Here is a 24,852-nt window from a genome sequence, read left to right on the forward strand (position 1 = left end):
GTATGCGTTTTTCAATATGGATGATATATTCACATTCTTGTTTGGTGAGTATATGTTGTTGCAAGGCTCTATTGCATATTAATTGTAGACTGGTGTGGAACGTTTCAGTCGGATTGTGAGGTAAGGTTTGGTAGGTGTTTGTGTCAGATAATTGACTATTGCATTCTGTGTTATACATATCCGTGTCCATTATAACAATGCCCCCACCCTTGTCTGCGGGGCATATGGTGATGTTATCTTTTTGTAGGTCTTTCATAGCTTGTATTTCTATTTTGGTTTTGTTTGTTGTTAACTTTCAAATTTTTTATGTCGTTTTCTATATTAAGTTTAAATGTTGTCATGGGGTCACTCATTTCTTGTTTGGGATAGGCTTTTGATTTTTTTTTTTAGGTTGGTATGGGTGTACTGTTGGGTTGAGATGGTGTATTCTATAGGGTTTTTCTGATAGTATTTTTTGAGACATAATTTGCGCAAATATTTTTCTAACCCTATATAGACTTTAAATTTGTCTACTGGTTCACTTGGGGCAAATTTGAGACCTTTGTTTAGTAGAGAGATATGTTGGGGGCATAATGTTTTGTCACTCAAGTTAATTATGGATGAGTCTTTATCTAGTGTAACTTGTCTACTTTAGTTTTTGGTCTTACGTCGGGTTCTACTTCTTCGTATGTTCTCTTGCATGTTGGTGTAGCTTTGAGGGATATCTCTTGTAGTTGTGGATGTACTTGGACTATTGTGGTTGGGTGATTGGGAGGAAGGTTGTGTATCTGTTACATAGTTACATAGTTAGTACGGTCGAAAAAAGACATATGTCCATTAAGTTCAACCAGGGAATTAAGGGGTAGGGGTGTGGCGCGATATTGGGGAAGGGATGGGATGTTATATTTCTTCATAAGCATTAATGTTATTTTGTTCCAGGAATGTATCTAATCCTGTTTTAAAGCTGTTAATTGTTCCTGCTGTGACCAGTTCCTGAGGTAGACCGTTCCATAAATTCACAGTCCTCACGGTAAAGAAGGCGTGTCGCCCCTTGAGACTAAACTTTTTCTTCTCCAGACGGAGGGAGTGCCCCCTCGTCCTTTGGGGGGGGTTAACCTGGAACAGTTTTTCTCCATATTTTTTGTATGGGCCATTAATATACTTATATACGTTTATCATATCCCCCCTTAAACGTCTCTTCTCAAGACAAAACAATTGTAACTCCTTTAATCGCTCCTCATAGCTAAGATGATCCATGCCCCATATTAGTTTAGTCGCGCGTCTCTGCACCCTTTCCAACTCCGCAGTGTCCCTTTTATGAACAGGTGCCCAAAACTGAACAGCATATTCCAGGTGAGGCCGTACCAATGCTTTATAAAGGGGGAGTATTATGTCCCTGTCCCTTGAGTCCATGCCTCTTTTGATACATGACAATCTCCTGCCGGCTTTGGAAGCAGCAGCCTGACATTGCATGCTATTCTGTAGTCTGTGATCTACAAGTACACCCAGATCCTTCTCTACCAGTGACTCTGACAGTTTAATCCCCCCTAAGACATACGACGCATGCAGGTTATTAGTACCCAGATGCATAACTTTACATTTATCCACATTGAACCTCATTTGCCAAGTGGATGCCCAGACACTTAGTCTATCCAAGTCATCCTGTAACTTATGCACATCCTCTATAGACTGTACCGTGCTACAAAGCTTGGTGTCATCTGCAAAGATAGAAACAGAGCTGTTAATACCATCCTCTATATCATTGATAAATAAATTAAACAACAGCGGGCCCAGTACTGAACCTTGGGGTACACCACTAATAACCGGGGACCAATCAGAGTACGAATCATTGACCACCACTCTCTGGGTACGATCCATGAGCCAGTGTTCAATCCAGTTACAAACTAAAATTTCCAAACCCAAAGACCTTAACTTACCTGTCAGACGTCTATGAGGGACAGTATCAAATGCTTTAGCAAAATCCAGAAACACTATATCCACAGCCATTCCTCTGTCAAGGCTTCTACTCACCTCTTCATAAAATCTGTGTTTCTGTTTGTGTTGGGATCTCCTGACATTTGTGTTGTGGTAATGGTGTGGGCAATAATGGTTGTCTCTGTGGATAGTAGTTGCGTGTTCTGTTGTGTGCATCTGTTCTGGTGTATTGATTGTGATTGGGAGGTTTGGGGGTGTAGTTATTACTATCTTGATCACCATATATATAAACAAATAATGTTTCAACATACTTCCGCATAATAAACATTTATGAACATATCCACGATAATCCATCTCTCTATACCCAATTTTTATTTTATTTTTTGCAATCAAATCTTTATACTCAACAAAAAGTCGACAACAAATTTTCCAGATCCAGGTTTTGCATCCCAACATCAGACAATCAGTATCATCTGTACAACGATCCAGTACACAATTTGTATATAACAACGAGAACTATCCAATTACAGGGCTGCTGCAGGTATAAATAGTACCTCTCCACAACCAGTCAGCCATTGCATCATTCACCGGATCATAAGAAATTCACCGGAGCACGCTTCCGGGGTTGTACGCATCCCGCCTGCCAGCGGTCGTCTCCCCAGCAAAAACCTTTTTCCGGCAACCAGGCTCCAGGGCATTGCTGGTAAGAGGCACAGTGTGCCAAATCCCCAAATCCACTCAAAACTTTCCCTGTGCCGCCGAGGTAGAGTGAGCCACATTTGAGGGCCTCCAGCGCTGCAGAGTGCAGCCTCATGCATCCACAGGATTACAATTAAGAGACTATCTATATCCCACTCCCAATCTCTATCCCTTTGCCGCCAGGGTATAGTGGGGTACACACAAGGTAACCCTAGCGCCGCTTACCCCCTTACCAACCCCTTATTTTAACCCCTTACCAACACGCTACCGCATGCAGTATCGTGACCAGATATGAGCTATACAGAGACATTCCTACTCAGATTATTTGTAATCAACCATACAAGGCAAGATCTCCATGCATACATCTATACGCGCTACAGACTATTTGCCACACTGGAATACCAGCACTTTTTTACCCTGTATATTATATGTCTATTTTATTTTATTTCATTGTATGAATATTTTATACATTCACTACCTTGCTTATCGTGGTGAATCCGACGTGGTGAATCCGATGCCCTACCACCAGCACAAGCACTATCATTGTAATAATAAATTGTTTTAAATAAATTCACTGGATCTACATCATTTTTTACATATATTTTATCTTTATATACCCCCATTTATTGGTGACAATCAGGCCCAGACTTGAGGAAAGTGTAGCCCCCCTTTATATATTCTCTCTTTTTAATACTTACACTGGGGATCAAAAGTTTGGGCACCCCAGGTAAAAATTTGTTTTAATGTGCATAAAGAAGCCAAGGAAAGATGGAAAAATCTCCAAAAGGCATCAAATTACAGATTAGATGCCTTTTGAAGATTTTTCTATCTTTCCTTGGCTTCTTTATTCACATTAATACACATTTTTACCTGGGGTGCCCAAACTTTTGATCCCCACTGTATGAATGTTATTCATTAAAGAGTACCCGTCACTAAATAAACTTTTCTAAACTAACTCAGACTATGTTCCCTAACTACTTCTAACACCCCTCCCACCCTAAAAATTTCAGAGCTTTAAAAAACTGTGTATCTTACCTTTATTCTTGCTCAAATAGTGAAATCACTGAGCAGAAGAAAGTGGGACTTTCTCAGCAGGCATGACATTACTGAAGCCTGCTATGAGACCACTTCCACCATTACATCATTGCAGCGCTGTGATGAATAGAAGACCTCAAGCTCTGTGCAGCAGCTTTACGTCTATGCTTCTTTCAGTAAAGCTCAGTTCAGCTTTTAGTCTGTGCCGTTATCAGTGAAGCTCTTTGCAGCTGTCAATCAAGCTCAGTGCAGAAAAACACTTCCTGAGTTTGGTCTCCTGACAGAATGTGTTCTGGCCAAGAAGGGAGACCCCTGGTGGCCAGAAGTATACAGCAGGAAAACATTTTAAACATAAAATGTTTTGTTTTTTTTTAGTTTTTTTTTATGGAATCCAATTACAAAAGTTATTTATTTGGCATAAGGAATCAAATATTAAAAAGCATGTTTAATGACAGTGCCCATTTAACCCCTTAAGGACCGTGGGAATTTCGGTCCCTCCCGAGTGCCGGGCGGGGACCGGGGTGACTGCTGATATCAATCAGCAGGCACCCCACGCAAATGCCTTGGGGGGTCATCAGACCCCCCCCATGTCGGCGATTGGCGCAAATCACAAGTGAAATCACACTTGCGATTTGCGGTTATTCCGGGTCATACGGGTCTATGGTGGCCAGATGACCCGGAAAATAAGGGGGATCGCGGTTGTCCAAGACACGCACGATCCCCCTGAAGTGATAGGATTGAGTTGGCAGGGGTGCCACCCCTCCTATCCCTGCTATTGGTCGTCAAGACGCTACCACCAATAGCAGATAGGGGCGAGGGGGGGTTACTTTCGGTTTCCCTGTCCTGCCCACCCATAATAGGCGGGGCAGAACAGGGAAACGACAAAGGACCGGCGTTGACGTCCACTTACCCTGCGGGTGAGGCTGCGGGCGACGATCGGTGTCGAAGATCGGCGGGCGGCAATGTCGTGTGGCTGGCTCCCCGGATCCTACGGAAGCCGGTGAGTTTCCCAGAAACATCTGGAGGGCTACAGTTTGAGACCACTATACAGTAGTCTCTACACTGTAGCCCTCCAGATGTTGCAAAACTACAACTCCCAGCATGCCCAGACATGCAACAGCTGGAGGCACACTGGTTGGAAAATACTGAGTTAGGTAACAGAACCTAACTGAAGGTTTTCCAACCAGTGTGCCTCAAGCTGTTGCAAAAGTACAACTCCCAGCATGCACTGTCTGTCAGTACATGCTGGGAGTTGTAGTTTTGAAACAGCTGGAGGTTTGCCCCCCCCCCCCCCCATGTGTACATTCACACGGGCAGGTTTAGAGTAAGTTTTCTTCTTTAAGTATGAGCTGCGGCAAACTTTTCACCACAGTGCAAACTCCTAGTGGTAAACTCACTGTAAACCTCCGCTAGTGTGAATGTACCCTTAAAAGACTACACTACACTAACACAAAACAAAGGGTAAAAACACTACATATACACCCCCTTACACTGCCCCCCCCCCCCCCCCCCCAATAAAAATGAAAAACGTATGGTACGGCAGTGTTTCCAAAACAGAGACTCCAGCTGTTGCAAAACAACAACTCCCAGCATTTCCGGACAGCCAGTGACTGTCCAGGCATGCTGGGAGTTTAGCAACAGCTGGAGGCACCCTGTTTGGGAATCACTGGCGTAGAATACCCCTATGTCCACCCCTATGCAATCCCTAATTTAGTCCTCAAATGCGCATGGCGCTCTCTCACTTCAGAGCTCTGTCGTATCTCAAGGAAACAGTTTAGGGCCACATATGGGGTATTTCTGTACTCAGGAGAAATTGCACTACAAATTTTGGGGGGCTTTTTCTCCTTTTATCCCTTATGAAAAGGAAAAGTTGGGGGCTACACCAGCTTGTTAGTGTAAAAAAGAAATTTTACACTAACATGCTGATGTTGCTATTTACTTTTTAATTTTCACAAGAGGTAATATGAAAAAAAGACCCCCAAAATGTGTAACACAATTTCTCCTGAGTAAGGAAATACCTCATATGTGGCGTAAAATGCTCTGCGGACGCACAACAAGGCTCAGGAGTGAGAGTGCACTATGTACATTTGAGACCTAAATTGGTGATTTGCACAGGGGTGGCTGATTTTACAGCAGTTCTGACAAACGCAAAAAAAAATATCCACATGTGACCCCATTTTGGAAACTACACCCCTCATGGAATGTAACTAGGGGTATCGTGAGCCTTAACATCCTAAAGGTGTTTGACAAATTTTCATTAAAGTTGGATGGGAAATATAAAAACTAAATGTTTTTTCCACTAAAGTGCTGGTGTTACCCTAAATTTTTTATTTTCAAAAGGGAAAATAGGAAAAAAGCCCCCCAAACTTTGTAGCCCCATTTCTTCCGAGTAAGTACCCCATATGTAGATGTCAAGTGCTCTGCTGGCGCACTACAATGCTCAGAAGAGAGGGAGCGCCATTGGGATTTTGAAGAGAAAATTTGTCCGTAATTACATAGAAACATAGAATGTGTCGGCAGATATTGTCGGCATTTGGACTCATGGATTTTCACTCTTTTGCCCCCCCCCCCCCTTCCTAGTTAAAATACTCCCTAGCAAATTTTGGAATTGTTCACTGAGCACATTTGTTCCTTTCAGAGAACGATGCAAACCATCTTTTTTTGTACAGTTCCTTTCTATTCCAAGTAGAGCTATCATAAGAAACAAAGCCAAATCTTTGCTCTTGACACCATTTACTAAGCCATAGGTTGAACTCATTAATACGCCTCTGCCTATCATTCTGAACGTTATGCACAGGCAGAACTTCAGAAAATGAAACAGTGGATGCAAAATCCTGTACATCATTACCAAGTGTGATTAAAGATTCCTTCACCTCTGAAACTTCATTGCAAGCAAGGTCATTTGTCCCTAGATGGACAAGAACATCCACTTCCCCTTTCTGCTTTGCTTCCTTAACAATATTAAGAATACGTCTTCTATCTCTTCTAGCAGTAGCTCCCGGGAGACATCTCACATAACCATTTTCCTTAAGCTCCACACTCCTTATGATTGAATCACCCAGCAACAGCTGCTTCCTTTCAGATTTTACTTTATCTTTTTTGTCCTTGGCTGCAGTCTTATATACATTAGAAATAGGAGTCGATGGTTCCACACCTTCTGAGCTTGAGCCAATATCCATGTTACCTTTACTTTTGGAAAGTGCTGCAAATGAATTATGGAGACTCACAGACTGTGGGACATGTCTTCTATCCACAACTCTAAGTCTTCCCGAACCTAAGGTAACCCATCTGCCATTTCTAGGGGTCCTCTGTGGGAGTGGCATTGCAGCAGTCCCAGTCTGAGTTTGTTTAACAGATAACTTAAACATCTCAGATTTCAAAAATGCTATTTCCTGATGCAGTAAGAAGAACTGTCTACAAATCTGACAGCATCCAACCCTCTTAAGAGTGGAACCTTAAATAAATGCACAACAATTCATGCACTGAACCAAGTCTGCCATTTTAAAGAGGAGAAAAATTCAAAAACAAACAAATCTTACCTTTTTTTTAGAGTGTATCCACCTCCAGCTTACCTCCTGACTATCTCCTGCAATAAGGCCACGTGTGCTTACAAAGCCCCCATAGTGCCAGAACAACCCCCCCATGTGACCCCATTTTGGAAACTTCACCCCTCACGGAATGTAATAAGGGGTACAGTGAGCATTTACGCCCCACAGGTGTCTGACAGATATTTGGAACAGTGTTCCGTGAAAATGACAAATGTAATTTTTCATTTGCACAGCCCACTGCTCCAAAGATCTGTCAAACGCCAGTGGGGTTTAAATACTCACTGCACCCCTTTTTAAATTCTGTGAGGGGTGTAGTTTACAAAATGGGGTCACACGTGGGGGGGGTCCACTGTTCTGGCACCACGGGTGTCTTTGTAAATGCACTTGGCATCTGACTTCCATTCCAAACAAATTCCCTTTTCAAAAGCTCAATGGCGCTCCTCCTCTTCTGAGCATTGTAGTGCGCCAAGCAGAGCACTTGACATCCACACATGGGGTATTTTCATACTCCTTGTTACTTCCTTGAGGGGTGTAGTTTCCAAAACAGTATGCCATGTGTTTTATTTATTTTATTTTTTTTGCTGTCCTGGCACCATGGGGGCTTCCTAAATGCGACATGCCCCCCAAAAACCATTTCAGCTAAATTTGCTTTCAAAAGCCAAATGTGACTCCTTCTCTTCTGAGCATTATAGTTCGCCCGCAGAACATTTTCTGTCCTAACATGGGTTATTTCCATACTCCGAAGAGATGGGGTTACAAATTTTGGGGGGCATTTTCTCCCATTACCATTTATAAAAATGGTAAATTTGGGAAAAAACTGCACTTAAGTGAAAAAAAAATTTCACTTTCCTTTTTCATTTACACATCCGACTTTAACGAAACGTCATCAAACACCTTTGGGGTGTTAAGGCTCAATGAACCCCTTGTTATGTGCCTTGAGGGGTGTAGTTTCCAAAATAGCATGCCATGTGGGGGATTTCTGCTGTTCTGGCACCATAGGGGCTTCCTAAATGCGACATGCCCCACAAAAACCATTTCAGAAAAGCTCACTCTCCAAAATCCCATTGTCGCTCCTTCCCTTCTGAGCCCTCTACTGCGCCCGCCGAACACTTTACATACACATATGAGGTATTTCCTTACTCAAGAGAAATTGGGTTACAAATTTGGAGAGGGTATTTCTACTTTTACCTCTTGTAAAAATTAAAGAACTGGGTCTACAAGAACATGCGAGTGTAAAAAATGAAGATTTTTAATTTTCTCCTTTATTTTGCTGTTATTCCTGTGAAACACCTAAAGGGTTAACACACTTACTGAATGTCAATTTGAATACTTCGAGGGGTGCAGTTTTTATAATGGGATCATTTGTGTGGTATTTCTAATAGGAAGGCCCTTCAAATCCACTTCAAACCTGAACTGGTCAATGAAAAATTCAGATTAAAAAAATTTTGTGAAAAATTTGAAAATTGCTGCTGTACTCTGAAGCCCTCGGATGTTTCCAAAAACTAAAAACATGTCAACTTTATGATGCAAACATAAAGTAGACATATTGTATTTGTGAATCAAAATATAATTTATTTGGAATGTCCATTTTCCTTACCAGCAGAGACCTTCAAAGTTAGAAAAATTCAAAATGTCTAAATGCAAAAAAAGCTCTGGTCCTACAGTGAAAATTGGCCTGGTCCTTAAGGGGTTAAGCCTGTGCCCCACCTTGAGTATTCTGACATCTATGTTTGCATTTAGACAGTTGTTGTATACAATTATTGATTTAACTGATATAATACGGACAAGAGTGTCCCTGTCACGCTGCCGGCTGGCAGGTAGTGGATCCTCTGTGCCGGAGAGGGATTGGCGTGGACCGTGCTAGTGGATCGGTTCTAAGTCACTACTGGTTTTCACCAGAGCCCGCCGCAAAGCGGGATGGTCTTGCTGCGGCGGTAGTGACCAGGTCGTATCCACTAGCAACGGCTCACCTCTCTGGCTGCTGAAGATAGGCGCGGTACAAGGGAGTAGACAGAAGCAAGGTCGGACGTAGCAGAAGGTCGGGGCAGGCAGCAAGGATCGTAGTCAGGGGCAACGGCAGGAGGTCTGGAACACAGGCTAGGAACACACAAGGAAACGCTTTCACTGGCACGATGGCAACAAGATCCGGCAAGGAAGTGCAAGGGAAGTGAGGTGATATAGGGAAGTGCACAGGTGATCAGACTAATTGGAACCACTGCGCCAATCAGCGGCGCAGTGGCCCTTTAAATCGCAAAGACCCGGCGCGCGCGCGCCCTAAGGAGCGGGGCCGCGCGCGCCGGGACAGGACCGACGGAGAGCGAGTCAGGTACGGGAGCCGGGGTGCGCATCGCGAGCGGGCGCTACCCGCATCGCGAATCGCATCCCGGCTGGAGGCAGTATCGCAGCGCCCCGGGTCAGTGGATCTGACCGGAGCGCTGCAGTGAGGAGAGTGTAGCGAGCGCTCCGGGGAGGAGCGGGGACCCGGAGCGCTCGGCGTAACAGTACCCCCCCCCCCTTGGGTCTCCCCCTCTTCTTAGAGCCTGAGAACCTGAGGAGCAGACTTTTGTCTAGGATATTGTCCTCAGGTTCCCAGGATCTCTCTTCTGGACCACAACCCTCCCAATCCACTAAAAAAAAGGTTTTCCCTCTGACCTTTTTTGATGCCAGAATCTCTTTGACGGAGAAGATGTCCGAGGAGCCGGAAACAGGAGTGGGAGGAACAGATTTGGGAGAGAAACGGTTGATGATGAGTGGTTTAAGAAGAGAAACGTGAAAGGCATTAGGAATACGAAGAGAAGGAGGAAGAAGAAGTTTGTAAGAGACAGGATTAATCTGGCACAAAATTTTGAAAGGACCAAGATAGCGTGGTCCCAACTTGTAGCTAGGGACACGGAAGCGGACATATTTAGCGGAGAGCCATACCTTGTCTCCAGGGGAAAAAATGGGAGGAGCTCTTCTTTTCTTATCCGCGAACTTCTTCATACGTGATGAAGCCTGTAAGAGAGAATTTTGGGTCTCTCTCCATATGATGGAAAGGTCACGAGAAATTTCATCCACAGCGGGCAGACCAGAGGGCAAGGGGGTAGGGAGGGGGGGAAGAGGGCGACGGCCGTACACCACGAAAAATGGGGATTTGGAGGAAGATTCAGAGACTCTGAAGTTATACGAGAATTCGGCCCAGTCATCCTGGCGGGAGGAAACAAAATGTCGTAAATAATCACCCAAGACCTGGTTAATTCTTTCTACTTGTCCATTGGATTGGGGATGATATGCAGAAGAAAAATTTAATTTAATCTTGAGTTGTTTACAGAGAGCCCTCCAGAATTTAGACACGAATTGGACGCCTCTATCCGAGACGATCTGCGTAGGCAACCCGTGAAGACGAAAAATGTGTACAAAAAATTGTTTAGCCAACTGAGGCGCTGAAGGAAGACCAGGAAGAGGGATGAAATGTGCCATTTTGGAGAATCGATCAACGACCACCCAAATAACAGTGTTGCCACGGGAAGGGGGTAAATCAGTAATAAAATCCATACCAATCAGAGACCAAGGCTGTTCGGGGACAGGCAGGGGATGAAGAAAACCAGCGGGCTTCTGGCGAGGAGTCTTATCCCGGGCACAGATAGTGCAGGCTCGCACAAAGTCCACAACATCCGTCTCCAGAGTCGGCCACCAATAGAAGCGGGAGATGAGTTGCACAGATTTCTTGATGCCCACATGACCTGCGAGATGGGAGGAGTGACCCCATTTGAGGATTCCGAGGCGTTGGCGTGGAGAAACAAAGGTCTTTCCTGGAGGAGTTTGCCTGATGGAGGCTGGAGAAGTGGAAATCAGGCAGTCAGGAGGAATGATGTGTTGCGGAGAGAGTTCAACTTCCGAAGCATCCGAGGAACGAGAGAGAGCATCGGCCCTAATGTTCTTATCGGCAGGCCGAAAGTGAATTTCAAAATTAAATCGGGCAAAGAACAGAGACCACCGGGCCTGGCGAGGATTCAGCCGTTGGGCAGACTGGAGGTAGGAGAGGTTCTTGTGATCGGTGTAAATAATAACTGGAAATCTTGATCCCTCCAGCAGATGCCTCCATTCCTCAAGTGCTAATTTGATGGCTAGAAGCTCTCGATCCCCGATGGAGTAGTTCCTCTCCGCCGGAGAGAAGGTCCTAGAAAAAAAACCACAAGTGACAGCATGCCCGGAAGAATTTTTTTGTAGAAGAACAGCTCCAGCTCCCACTGAGGAGGCATCAACCTCCAATAGGAAGGGTTTGGAAGGGTCAGGTCTGGAGAGCACGGGAGCCGAAGAAAAGGCAGACTTGAGTCGTTTAAAGGCGTCTTCCGCTTGAGGAGGCCAAGACTTGGGATCGGCATTTTTTTTGGTTAAAGCCACGATAGGGGCCACAACGGTAGAAAAATGTGGAATAAATTGCCTGTAATAATTGGCGAACCCCAAAAAGCGTTGGATAGCATGGAGTCCGGAGGGGCGTGGCCAATCTAAGACGGCAGAGAGTTTGTCTGGATCCATTTGTAGTCCCTGGCCAGAGACCAAGTATCCTAGAAAAGGAAGAGATTGGCATTCAAACAGACATTTCTCAATTTTGGCATAGAGTTGATTGTCACGAAGTCTCTGAAGAACCATACGGACATGCTGGCGGTGTTCTTCTAGATTGGCAGAAAAAATCAGGATATCGTCCAGATATACAACAACACAGGAGTATAAAAGATCACGAAAAATTTCATTAACAAAGTCTTGGAAGACGGCAGGGGCGTTGCACAGGCCAAAGGGCATGACCAGATACTCAAAGTGTCCATCTCTGGTGTTAAATGCCGTTTTCCATTCATCCCCCTCTCTGATGCGGATGAGATTATAAGCACCTCTTAAGTCCAGTTTAGTAAAGATGTGGGCACCTTGGAGGCGATCAAAGAGTTCAGAGATGAGGGGTAGGGGGTAGCGGTTCTTAACCGTGATTTTATTAAGACCGCGGTAGTCAATGCAAGGACGTAGGGAGCCATCTTTTTTGGACACAAAGAAAAATCCGGCTCCGGCAGGAGAGGAGGATTTACGGATAAAGCCCTTTTTCAAATTTTCCTGGACGTATTCAGACATGGCAAGAGTCTCTGGGGCGGACAGAGGATAAATTCTGCCCCGGGGTGGAGTAGTGCCCGGGAGGAGGTCGATAGGACAATCATAAGGCCTGTGAGGAGGTAGAGTCTCAGCTTGTTTTTTGCAAAAAACATCCGCAAAGTCCATATAGGCCTTAGGGAGACCGGTTACTGGAGGAACCACAGAGTCACGGCAAGGGTTACTGGGAACCGGTTTTAGACAGTCCTTGGAACAAGAGGGCCCCCAACTCTTGATCTCCCCAGTGGACCAATCCAGGGTTGGGGAATGAAGTTGAAGCCAGGGAAGTCCAAGGAGAATTTCAGAAGTGCAATTGGGGAGGACCAAAAGTTCAATCCTCTCGTGATGAGATCCGATGCTCATTAGAAGGGGCTCAGTGCGGAAACGTATGGTACAGTCCAATCTTTCATTGTTTACACAATTGATGTAAAGGGGTCTGGCGAGACTGGTCACTGGGATGTTGAACCTGTTGACGAGAGAGGCCAAAATAAAATTTCCTGCAGATCCAGAGTCCAAGAAGGCCATAGTAGAGAAGGAGAAGGCAGAGGCAGACATCCGCACAGGCACAGTAAGACGTGGAGAAGCAGAGTAGACATCAAGGACTGTCTCACCTTTGTGCGGAGTCAGCGTACGTCTTTCCAGGCGGGGAGGACGGATAGGGCAATCCCTCAGGAAGTGTTCGGTACTAGCACAGTACAGGCAGAGGTTCTCCATGCGGCGTCGTGTCCTCTCTTGAGGTGTCAGGCGAGACCGGTCGACCTGCATAGCCTCCACGGCGGGAGGCACAGGAACGGATTGCAGGGGACCAGAGGAGAGAGGAGCCGAGGAGAAGAAACGCCTCGTGCGAACAGAGTCCATATCTTGGCGGAGCTCCTGACGCCTTTCGGAAAAACGCATGTCAATGCGAGTGGCTAGGTGAATGAGTTCATGTAGATTAGCAGGGATTTCTCGTGCGGCCAGAACATCTTTAATGTTGCTGGATAGGCCTTTTTTAAAGGTCGCGCAGAGGGCCTCATTATTCCAGGATAATTCTGAAGCAAGAGTACGGAATTGTACGGCATACTCGCCAACGGAAGAATTACCCTGGACCAGGTTCAACAGGGCAGTCTCAGCAGAAGAGGCTCGGGCAGGTTCCTCAAAGACACTTCGGATTTCCGAGAAGAAGGAGTGTACAGAGGCAGTGACGGGGTCATTGCGGTCCCAGAGCGGTGTGGCCCAAGACAGGGCTTTTCCAGACAGCAGGCTGACTACGAAAGCCACCTTAGACCTTTCAGTGGGAAACTGGTCCGACATCATCTCCAGATGCAGGGAACATTGGGAAAGAAAGCCACGGCAAAACTTAGAGTCCCCATCAAATTTATCCGGCAAGGATAGGCGTAGACCAGGAGCGGCCACTCGCTGCGGAGGAGGTGCAGGAGCTGGCGGAGGAGATGATTGCTGAAGCTGTGGTAGTAACTGCTGTAGCATAACGGTCAGTTGAGACAGCTGTTGGCCTTGTTGCGCTATCTGTTGTGACTGCTGGGCGACCACCGTGGTGAGGTCAGCGACAACTGGCAGAGGAACTTCAGCGGGATCCATGGCCGGATCTACTGTCACGCTGCCGGCTGGCAGGTAGTGGATCCTCTGTGCCGGAGAGGGATTGGCGTGGACCGTGCTAGTGGATCGGTTCTAAGTCACTACTGGTTTTCACCAGAGCCCGCCGCAAAGCGGGATGGTCTTGCTGCGGCGGTAGTGACCAGGTCGTATCCACTAGCAACGGCTCACCTCTCTGGCTGCTGAAGATAGGCGCGGTACAAGGGAGTAGACAGAAGCAAGGTCGGACGTAGCAGAAGGTCGGGGCAGGCAGCAAGGATCGTAGTCAGGGGCAACGGCAGGAGGTCTGGAACACAGGCTAGGAACACACAAGGAAACGCTTTCACTGGCACGATGGCAACAAGATCCGGCAAGGAAGTGCAAGGGAAGTGAGGTGATATAGGGAAGTGCACAGGTGATCAGACTAATTGGAACCACTGCGCCAATCAGCGGCGCAGTGGCCCTTTAAATCGCAAAGACCCGGCGCGGGCGCGCCCTAAGGAGCGGGGCCGCGCGCGCCGGGACAGGACCGACGGAGAGCGAGTCAGGTACGGGAGCCGGGGTGCGCATCGCGAGCGGGCGCTACCCGCATCGCGAATCGCATCCCGGCTGGAGGCAGTATCGCAGCGCCCCGGGTCAGTGGATCTGACCGGAGCGCTGCAGTGAGGAGAGTGTAGCGAGCGCTCCGGGGAGGAGCGGGGACCCGGAGCGCTCGGCGTAACAGTCCCTTTCCTGTCCGCTTGTGACTTCATACGGTCCGTAGCAAGAAGAAAGGAATGGCGAGTCTTCTGCCAGATGGAGGCAAAATTCCGAACCAGTTCGTCAGCCATAGGTACTTCAGAAGAAGAGGAAGACAAAGGAAGAGGTGGACGAGGGTGAAGGCCGACGACCACAAAGAAGGGGGAAGTTCCAGTGGACTCAGAATTCCGATGGTTATAAGAAAATACGGCCAAGGGTAGCAAATCGGTCCAGTCATCTTGACGAGCGGGAAAAAATGACGAAGATAGTCCCCCAGGACTTGATTCACCCTTTCGACTTGACATTGGATTGAGGGTGGTAAGCCAAGGAGAAGTCCAATTTAACTTGGAGGTGGGAACAGAGAGCTCTCCGGAACTTGGATCGGAGACAATATGGGTAGGTAGTCCATGGAGACGGAAGATGTGAGCGAAGAATAGCTTGTCTAGCTGCGGTGCTGATGGCAACCCTGGTAAGAACACAAAATGAACCCTTTTAAAAAAAACGGTCAACCACAACTCAGATGACTGTGTTGCCACTGGAAGATGGAAGGTCGGTGATCAAGTCCATTGCTATGTTGGTCCAGGGCAGCTCAGGAACTGGCAGAGGTTGTAGAAAACCAGCAGGCTTGGCACGAGGGGTCTTGTCCTGGGCACAGACCGAACAAAAGTGGACAAAGTCAACAACATCTTTTCTCAAATAATTAGACATGACCTGAGTTTCAGGAACAGATAAGGAGTCGATTCTGCCTTTGCGTACCCTTTCTCCATTGCAGATGCAATTGAGAAAGAGTACGCAGTGACCCGAAACGCGTCTTGCCTCTGATGTGCCTGTAAAACTTTTTTGGTGCAATAAATATGGTTTTACTTGATTAAAAAATGGAACAGTGCTTTACTGGAACAGCGCCGAAGTTGGAGTTTTTTTTTTTTTTTTTTCTTTTCATGAACCTTTGTCTCCGGACCCGCTGATTCGGTGTCCAGCATCACTCCTCTGGCCTGCAGTTCCTTGGTTCCCCCGACATATGGGGTGATATGCATCAAAACCAAGAGGTGACACAGGTGAGAGTCCACTTTTAGACTGCCACCATCCTCTTATACTCGCAGGGTTACACGAGGCGCTGCCCTCTTTTCTTCTTTTTATCCTCTCGATTCTGCCTTTGGGAGGTGTGGTGCCGGGCAGAAGGTCAATGGGACAATCGTAGGGGCAATGTGGAGGTAACACTTCGGCTTGCTTTTCACTGAAGACATCAGCAAAATACAGAAGGCAAACCGGGCAGTGGACGAGAAGATGGTTCCAACTTAGTCACCCGTACGTGAATGCAATGATTGTTGCAGTGCGGACCCCAGCGAAGGACTTCCAATCCAGCTGTGGGGCATGGAGCTGCAACCAAGGTAGACCCAGTAAGAGAGGAGAAGAACAGTGTGGAAGCACATAGAAGGACAAGTTCTCTTTGTGTGAGACTCCGACTTGCATTAACAGGGGTTCAGTGTGGTATAGCATGGTACAGTCCAGTTTTTCCCCATTGACCGTGGAGATGAACAGCGGTTTTGGGAGGCGTAGAACTGGCAGAAGATACTTATGCACTAGAGAGGCATCAATGAAGTTACCAGCTGAGCCAGAGTCCGGGAAGGCCAAGAGTGAGAGGTTCACTTTAGAAGGAAGAAGAAGCTGAACTGTCATATTTAAAGGAGTACTCTGATACCCAAAAATCTGACACCATAGTGAAGTGTCCTGGAATACCTTTCATTAGAGGTCCTGGTCGCCCAAATCGGTCCAGCCGTTCTCCTGTAATTCTCCCCGGTAATTTTGCTTACTTCCGGGTACTGTAAGCATGGCCGTGACGTCAGGAATGTCGTTTTCCCATCATGCTTACTACACTTCTTCCGCTCGCAAGACCTCCCTTACTCCTGTTCCCCACCCCTGAAATTATAATGTATAACGCCCCTTGCTGCCTCCCCTTGTTGCTTTACCCACCCCCTGCCACTACGCCATCTCCTCCCACTCTGCCTCCTCCAATCAGCTCCTCCTAATCGCTGCAGCCGGCGCACAAAAGTAGCTAACAGCTCACATAGCTGTAGCTTATGTGCCGGAGAAGCAGCGTTCCCTGGAGTTGGCTGGCACGCCGCTCGAACAGTGATAGGAGGAACGAATGAGAGGCGCTTACTACACGCAGCGAATCACTGCTGGGGAAACGAGGTGGGTTATGCATATTCAGATATGGGACCGCACCGCAATAGTGGGGGCTGGCATTAGGCGGGGAGTGAACTTAGAGATATGACGTTTCGTTTTAAAGATGGCCGCGGGCAGACAGTGAGTGTTGAACGAAAGTCATAACTCACTATGAGAGGCTGCACTTCCGGTTTTGCCGAAAAACATAGATGCCTGCATGGAACGCTAGTGAGGTAATTGACAATCTTATATATCTTAGGGAAAGCTTTATAATGGTGCTTAATTGTTTTGCCTCAGAGTACTCCTTTAAGCATGGAGAGGAGGAATTCACACCTAGGGAGGCCTCTCAAACAAACCCTATGTGTGAACCCTGTGGCTGTAGACGTACAGGACAATCTTTAAGGAAATGATCGGCACTGGTGTAGTAGAGACACAGATTCTCAGCTCGGCGGCGAGTTCTTTCCTGCAGAGTCAGGCGAGACCAATCCACCTGCATAGCCTCCACTGCGGGAGGCACAGTAGAAGGTTGCGGTGGTTGCTGGAAGACTGGTGCCAAGCGGGAAAGGGCCGTGCTGATTCCCTTTCTTGACGTTGCTCCTCGCGTCTCTCAGAGAAATGGATATCAATCCGGGATGCCAATTGTATCAGTTTATTCAGATTAGATGGCAATTCCCGGGCAGCGAGGACATCCTTTATTTGGCTAGATAATCCCCTCTTGAAAGTAGCGCAGAGAGCTGCATTATTCCAAAACAACTCCGACGCCAGGGTCCGGAACCGGATGGCATAGTCGTCCACAGTGGAGTTGCCCTGGGAAAGACTCAGCAAAGCAGTCTCGGCAGAGGAAGCTCGGGCAGGTTCTTCAAAGACTGTGCGGAATTCCATCAGGAATGCCTGGAGATTAGTAGTGATAGCATCAATGCGATCCCATAGTGGAGTAGCCCTGGCCAAGGCCCTACCAGACAGGAGACTGATGACGAAAGCAACCTTTTCTCGTTCTGTGGAGAACTGGTCTGCCATGAGTTCTCTGTGCATGGAGCACTGCGTCACAAAACCCCAACAAGACTTGGGATCCCCCTCAAACTTCTCAGGTAGCGACAGACAGAGTTTCGAACCGGTGGCAACTGCAGCAGCGGGAGGCTGTACTGGAGCTGGAGGAGGCTGTGGCGGATAGCTGGATGTTGTGCCTGCTGGGCCAACTGATGGGACTGAAGTGCCACGACAGATGCAAGATCCGAATCAGGCAGAGGAACCAAAGTTGGATCCATGGCCGGATCTTGCTGTCACGAACCTGGATGAAGGCAGTCACGAACAGGATATGGATCCTCTATCTGTGTGGCTGATGACTGGGGCTGTATCGAGGAGCGGAGTCTAAGGTGCCGCTGGTCTTCACCAGAGCCCGCCGCAAAGCAGAATAGATTTGCTGCGGCAGGCGACACCCAGGTGGCGACACCCAATACGGCTTGACCACTCAGGTAACTGGGCAAGGTGAAGTACCAGAGGATGAGGCAGAGGCGTAGTCAACGTAGCAGAAGGTCATGGCAAGCGGCAAAGGTTCGTAGTTAAGAAACGTAGCAGGGAGGTCTGGGTACACGGTAGGGATCGACCGATTATCGGCACGGCCGATATTATCGGCCGATATTCAAGTTTTTTCCCTTTATCGGTATCGGCTTCTAACCTGCCGTTGATGCGCAAAACAAGGCGTGCGCACGAATCGCGGGACTTCAGTCACGGCCCTGAAGTTCAGGCTGTTACTGAAGTCCCGCGATTCGTGCGCACACCTTGTTTTGCCATGCGGAGCAATTACCTGACAGCTGACAGCATGGTGGAGCAGGAGCTGTCAGCTGTCCCGCTCCTCCACTCCCTCACCTTTCTCACGCTGCTTCATTCTTGCAGTGGGAGTGAGAGCCGTGGGGACACCATCCACGGCAGGGGCGTCACTAGGTCAAATTATCTGGGACCTGAGCCCCATATGTCAGCAAAGAAGCCCCCAGGAGGCGGTAGTAGCATATTTACAGGGACCGTTCATCTGCCCTTGCACTTTTTCTTTTAATAAAGCATATGCGGACCTTGCCGCTCTCCTCCCCTTCTGCACTGAAGGGGACCTCTCTCCGGGCTGGTGTTATTAAGGAAACTGTGTCCCTGTGGAGGAGAGTCACACTCTGCTACAGGACACAGTTTTCTTTATTACACCAGCGGTGAGTTAACAGGCAGGGACGCATGCAACAGCTGAAAAGCCACTTGAACCAAGGCGATTTCACCATGCAGACCATTTTATTTTGGTGGGAGTCCAACTGCTGGGTCCCCCACAAAAAAAGGGCTGCATAGTCTAATATGCACAGGCATATTTTAGGTTACACTCTGGCCCTGGACAGGACGGTGATTAAGCAGCAGCTGCACGCTACCTTTTGAGCTCCAACCACTGCTCCTCTGGCCCATAGGCTGCGGACCAGAGGAGCAGTGGTTGGAGCACAGAAGCAAGGAAGGACACAGACATATACTGTATACTGTGTATATAGTTTATATTGTAAACTGAGTGACCCTGCCGAGTGACTCCGCCACCTATGATCCCTCCTTTTGTGGCTCCGCCCTCAGCCATGGCCAGTGCCCCGGATCTTTTGTAGACCTAGCAATGCCCCTGATCCACGGCAGGCCGACGTGATGACATCACATCATCGCGCCGGCGCCTGGAGATCACGTCTCTGCAGCTCTCACTCACAGTACAAGAACGTAGCAGCGTGAGAAAGGTGAGCACTGCTTGGGCGCTGTATGAATGGACGGGCAAATTATAAGTGAGGGGGGCAAATTTAAGTGAGGGGCACATATCAGGGGGGTATTTTATGTGAGGAACACAGGACAGGGGGGGATTATATGTGGGGGCACATGACAGCCCCTCCTGTCATGTGCCCATATAATGTCCCCCTAACACCCTGTCCTGTACCCTCACATATAATTCCCCTGAGGGGGCAGGACATGGGGCATTATATGTGAGGGGCACTGGACAGGGGGCAATATATGTGAGGGGCACAGGACAGGGGGTATTATAAGTCAGGGGGCATTATATGGGCACATGACAGGGGTGGGCTGTCATGTGCCCCCACATATAATCCCCCCCGTCATGTGCCCCTCATACATAATACCCCCTGTCCTGTGACCCCCACATATAATGCCCCATGTCCTGTGTTCCTCACATACAATGCCCCATCATGTGCCCCCACATATAATGCCCCATGTCCTGTGCCCCTCACATATAATGCCCCCTGTTCTGCACCCTCAGGGGGCATTATATGTGAGGTGCACAGGACATGGGGCATTATATATGAGGGGCACAGGACAGGGGGTATTATAAGTCAGGGGGGCTTTATACAGGCAGGGATAGAGAAGCAAGTGGCGGCAGTGGTCTCTGGCACCGCAAAAGCAGCTACAGTTCATTGATCTAAAGCGCCCGCTTTAAATCAATGATCTGCAGCGGCTTCAGGGGGGGGGGGGTTGTTTGGAGAGAAATAGCCGATAATTTATATCGGTATAAATTATATCGGTATAAATTATCGGCTATCGGCCTTAACCTCCACAGATTATCCGTATTGGTCCTAAAAAATCGATATCGGTCGATCAATAGTACAAGGGTATGGCAAACAGGCAATAGGAAATGCTTTCTCTCAGGCTAAAGGCACTGAAGATCCGGCAGGGGGGTGTGGGAGGTGCAGGAACTTATAATGTGTTGTCAGGTGCACATACTAATTAAGAGCGCACTGGCCCTTTAAATTACAGAGCTCCGCTGTGCGTGGACCCTAGGAGACGGGGACGAGTGCGGCGGAGCTGAGTTCCAGAAGCAGCAGAACGGGTTTAGTGATGGGCTGGGATTCGCATGCGGGCGCATCCCGCGATGCGAATCTCAGCCCTGCCGACAGACGGGGACACTGCGCTCACAGCTGGAGCAAGCGGCCGGAGCGCAGCGTGTGACAGTTTCCCTATTTGTATCATGTTTTTATTTTGTTATACATGTGTCAATAAAGTTATTGATACTTAATTATTATTAAAGCTTTCAGTGGATCATTATGGAGCAGCACCACCCCACTGGATGGTGTCACCTGAAGCGGCCCTAAATTCTTAATCACTAGTTTTTTCACTTCTCCGGCTGTTCACTGTCTGTTGTTAGGCTCAGCCTGCCTGTAGTAAAAGAGACAACAGGACAGAATACAAGAAACAAGGGTCTCCATGTGTCCATGCCTTAGGAGACCTTCACTGTCTCTGAAAGATAATAAAGGCTTTCTGTACATTTCTGCAGAAGCAGCTTAGTGGTTAAAGGGTAGCTCCCACCATCCTATATATTTTTTCTGTCCCTGCCTATTGCCCATCTATCCGTAACCACCTCCCTGCCATTACATTTTTTTTTACTATATTAAAAATGCCTTTTGTCTGTCTGGTAGTGTGCTCACTTACCAGACAGACTTCCCCAGCAGGCATGATGTCACTGATGCCTGCTGGGGCCGACACTTCAGCCCTTAGCTCATCTATACAGGACATGATTGTGTTCCTAAACAGTGTACCTCCAGCTGTGTCACCACTGCAACTCCCAGCTTGCCCTGACATCTATTGGCTGTCAGGGCATGCTGGGAGTTGTAGTGGTGAAACAACTGGTGGCACCCTGTGTTGAAAACAATCTATCTTTAGTACGGTTACGGCGCAACCCCCCCCCCCCCCCCTTCAAGAAACTCCCAAAAAGACCACAGCCGCGGCGCAAGCCGCTCCCCCTATCCCGTACAACTCCCTATAAGACCTCAGATCAGACATACTACAACATATCAAAACAAAATGTTGGTGACAGTTCCCATTTAATGTAACTCCTTCTTTTCTGTGTTACTGCTGTTTTCTGAATTTCTGCTCACATAGCACCTTTCAAAGCCAGTGCATCAGCAACCCATTCGCACTTTAAATCCCATCTACTATAGTGTAATTTAAATTATCCCCAGCACAGGGCTATCCTTTTCAGTCCAATGCACTTTTACCAATACTATGTCATAGCATAGCAATACGCAGTAGAGGTTATGTTGTGTTGTGCTGTGATTGGCCAGAAAAGAAAGGAAGGACCTTTGTGTGTACTATTGGCAAACAGCCCAGCTCTAAAATGGAGGAAATGATAATACATGTGCACTATGGAGAGGACTCTAAGAGAAATGAACTGCAACTGCAAACTGCTTTGGAACATCTTATTTTGTCATGAACATTGGGATTTCTGGAAAGTGCTGCAGCTGCACCACTTTTTGTCCTCTCTACCCTTTTTGTGGAACATGCTAAGGAGTGTATACCAACTTTATGAAGCTGTGCCTGAGAATTGTATATCTCTCTCTCGACTATTCGCTCCTTCAATCTCATCCTGACCAACTTCCTCCTCAAGTAGGACACACACCTTGCTATTACCCTTTATTAACAGAGAGTGCAAGAGTTTACTCTAGTTCCCAAATACTCAATCTGTTCTCAATATCAAGAGGCAGGTTAAAGGGGTACTCCGGTGAAAACCTTCTTTCCTTTAAATCAACTGGTGGCAGAAAGTTAAACATTTGTAAATTACTTCTATTAAAAAATCTTAATCCTTCCAGTACTTATTAGCTGCTGAATGCTACAGTGGAAATTCCTTTCTTTTTTGAACACTGATGACATGATACATCTGCTATGCATGGTTGCTAAAATGGACAGAGATGTCAGCAGAGAGCACTGTGCTCGTGATGAGCACAGTGCTCTCTGCTGACATCTCTGTCCATCTCTGCTGACATCTCTGCTGACATCTCTGTCCATCTCTGTGCATTCCGAGTCCTTAAGGACGCAGGGCGTATCCATACGCCCGTGGGAATTCCGGTCCCCACCGCTAGCCGGTTGGGGACCGGAGCCGGATGCCTGCTGAAATCATTCAGCAGGCATCCCGGCATATCGCCCAGGGGGATCATTATGCCCCCCATGTCTGCGATGGCCGCAGATCGCTGGACAATTCAGTCCAGCGATCTGCGGTGATTCCGGGTCAATCGGGTCTCCAGTGACCCGGTGACCCGGAATTACTGGCTGATCAGGGCCGTCAGAGATGGCCCCGAACAGCCAGAGCCAGCAGGGGTGAGGTTGCACTGGTGCCACCTCACGATCGCCCTGATTCGTCGGCCGGATTACCGGCCGACCAATCAGGGCGCCTGCTGCGGGTGTCACTCCCGCACCCGCTCCGCCCCTCTTCCGGAGGACGTGAGCGGGTGCGGGAAGACGACCCCGGATGCTGGGGACCCCGATCCCCGGCGTCCATGTTGGGATCGGGGCCCCAGGAGCGACGGCGGCGGCGAGGGACTGTCCTGCGACGGAGCAGCAGCAGGAGGTGAGTTACAGCTGGGAGCTGGAGTTATGCAACAGCAGGAGGCAGACCACCACAACTCCCAGCATTCCCATATGGGCATGCTGGGACTTATGGTTTTGCAACAGCTGGAGGCACATTTTTCCTATGGAAAAGTGTACCTTCAGCTGTTGTATAACTACAACTCCCAGCTTGCACAAACAGCTAAAGTGCATGCTGGGAGTTGTAGTGGTGCATCTGCTGGTTGCATAACTACAACTCCCAGCATGCCAATTGGCTGTCAGTGACTGCTGAGAATTGTAGTTTTGCACTAGCTGAAGGTACACTGGTTGTGAAACTCAGTTTTTTTTTACCTAACTCAGTGTTTCACTACTGGTGTGCCTCCAGCTGTTGCAAACTACAACTCCCAGCAGTCACCTTACACCATGCACCGTACATGCTGGGAGTTGTAGTTTTGCAACAGCTGGAGGCACACTGGTTTTGAAACACTGAGTAAGGTCACAAACTCAGTGATACATAACCAGTGTGCCTACAGCTGTTGCAAAACTAAAACTCTCAGCTTGTACAGTCTGTCAGCGCATGCTGGGAGTTGTAGTTTTGCAACAGCTGGATGTCCCCCCCCCCCCCAAATGTGAATGTACAGTAAGTATCGGGCTGCAAGTTTGAGCTGCGGCAAATTTTCTGCAACAGCTCAAACTTCCAGCGAGAAACTACTGTGAACCCCCGCCCGTGCGACTGTACCCTAAAAACACTACACTACACTAACACAAAATAAAAAGTAAAAAACACTACATATACACATACCCCTACACAGCCCCCCTCCCCTCCCCAATAAAAATGAAAAACGTCTGGTACGCCAAAACAGAGCCTTCAGCTGTTGCAAAACAACTACTCCCAGTATTGCCAGACAGCCACTGACTGTCCAGGCATGCTGGGAGTTTTACAACAGCTGGAGGCACCCTGTTTGGGAATCACTGGCGTAGAATTCCCCTATGTCCACCCCTATGCAATCCCTAATTTAGGCCTCAAATGCGCATGGCGCTCTCACTTTGGAGCCCTGTCGTATTTCAAGGCAACAGTTTAGGGCCACATATGGGGTATCGCCGTACTCAGGAGAAATTGTGTTACAAATTTTGGGGGGTATTTTCTGCTTTTACCCTTTATAAAAATGTGAAATTTGTGGGAAAAGAAGCATTTTAGGTAAAAATATATATATATTTTTTTACATATGCAATAGTCGTGAAACGCCTGTGGGATATTAAGGTTCACTTAACCCCTTGTTACATTCCCCGAGGGCTCTAGTTTCCAAAATAGTATGCCATGCAGGTTTTTTTTTTGCTGTCCCAGCACCATAGGGGCTTCCTAAATGTGGCATGCCCCCAGAGCAAAATTTGCTTTCAAAAGGCCAAATGTGACTCCTTCTCTTCTGAGACCTGTAGTGCGCCAGCAGAGCACTTTTCACCCCCATATGGGGTGTTTTCTGAATCGGGAGAAATTGGGCTTCAAATTTTGGGGGTATTTTCTGCTTTAACCCTTTGTAAAAAATTTTAATTTTTTGGGAAACCAAGCATTTTAGGTACATTTTTTAATTTTTTTTTACATATGCAAAAGTCGTGAAACACCTGTGGGGTATTAAGGTTACGTTCCCCGAGGGGGCTAGTTACCAAAATGGTATGCCATGTGTTTTTTTTTGCTGTTCTGGCACCATAGGGGCTTCCTAAAGGTGACATGCCCCCC

The sequence above is a fragment of the Hyla sarda genome, chromosome 8 (genome assembly GCF_029499605.1).
Source record: "Hyla sarda isolate aHylSar1 chromosome 8, aHylSar1.hap1, whole genome shotgun sequence".
Lineage (NCBI taxonomy): Eukaryota > Metazoa > Chordata > Amphibia > Anura > Hylidae > Hyla > Hyla sarda.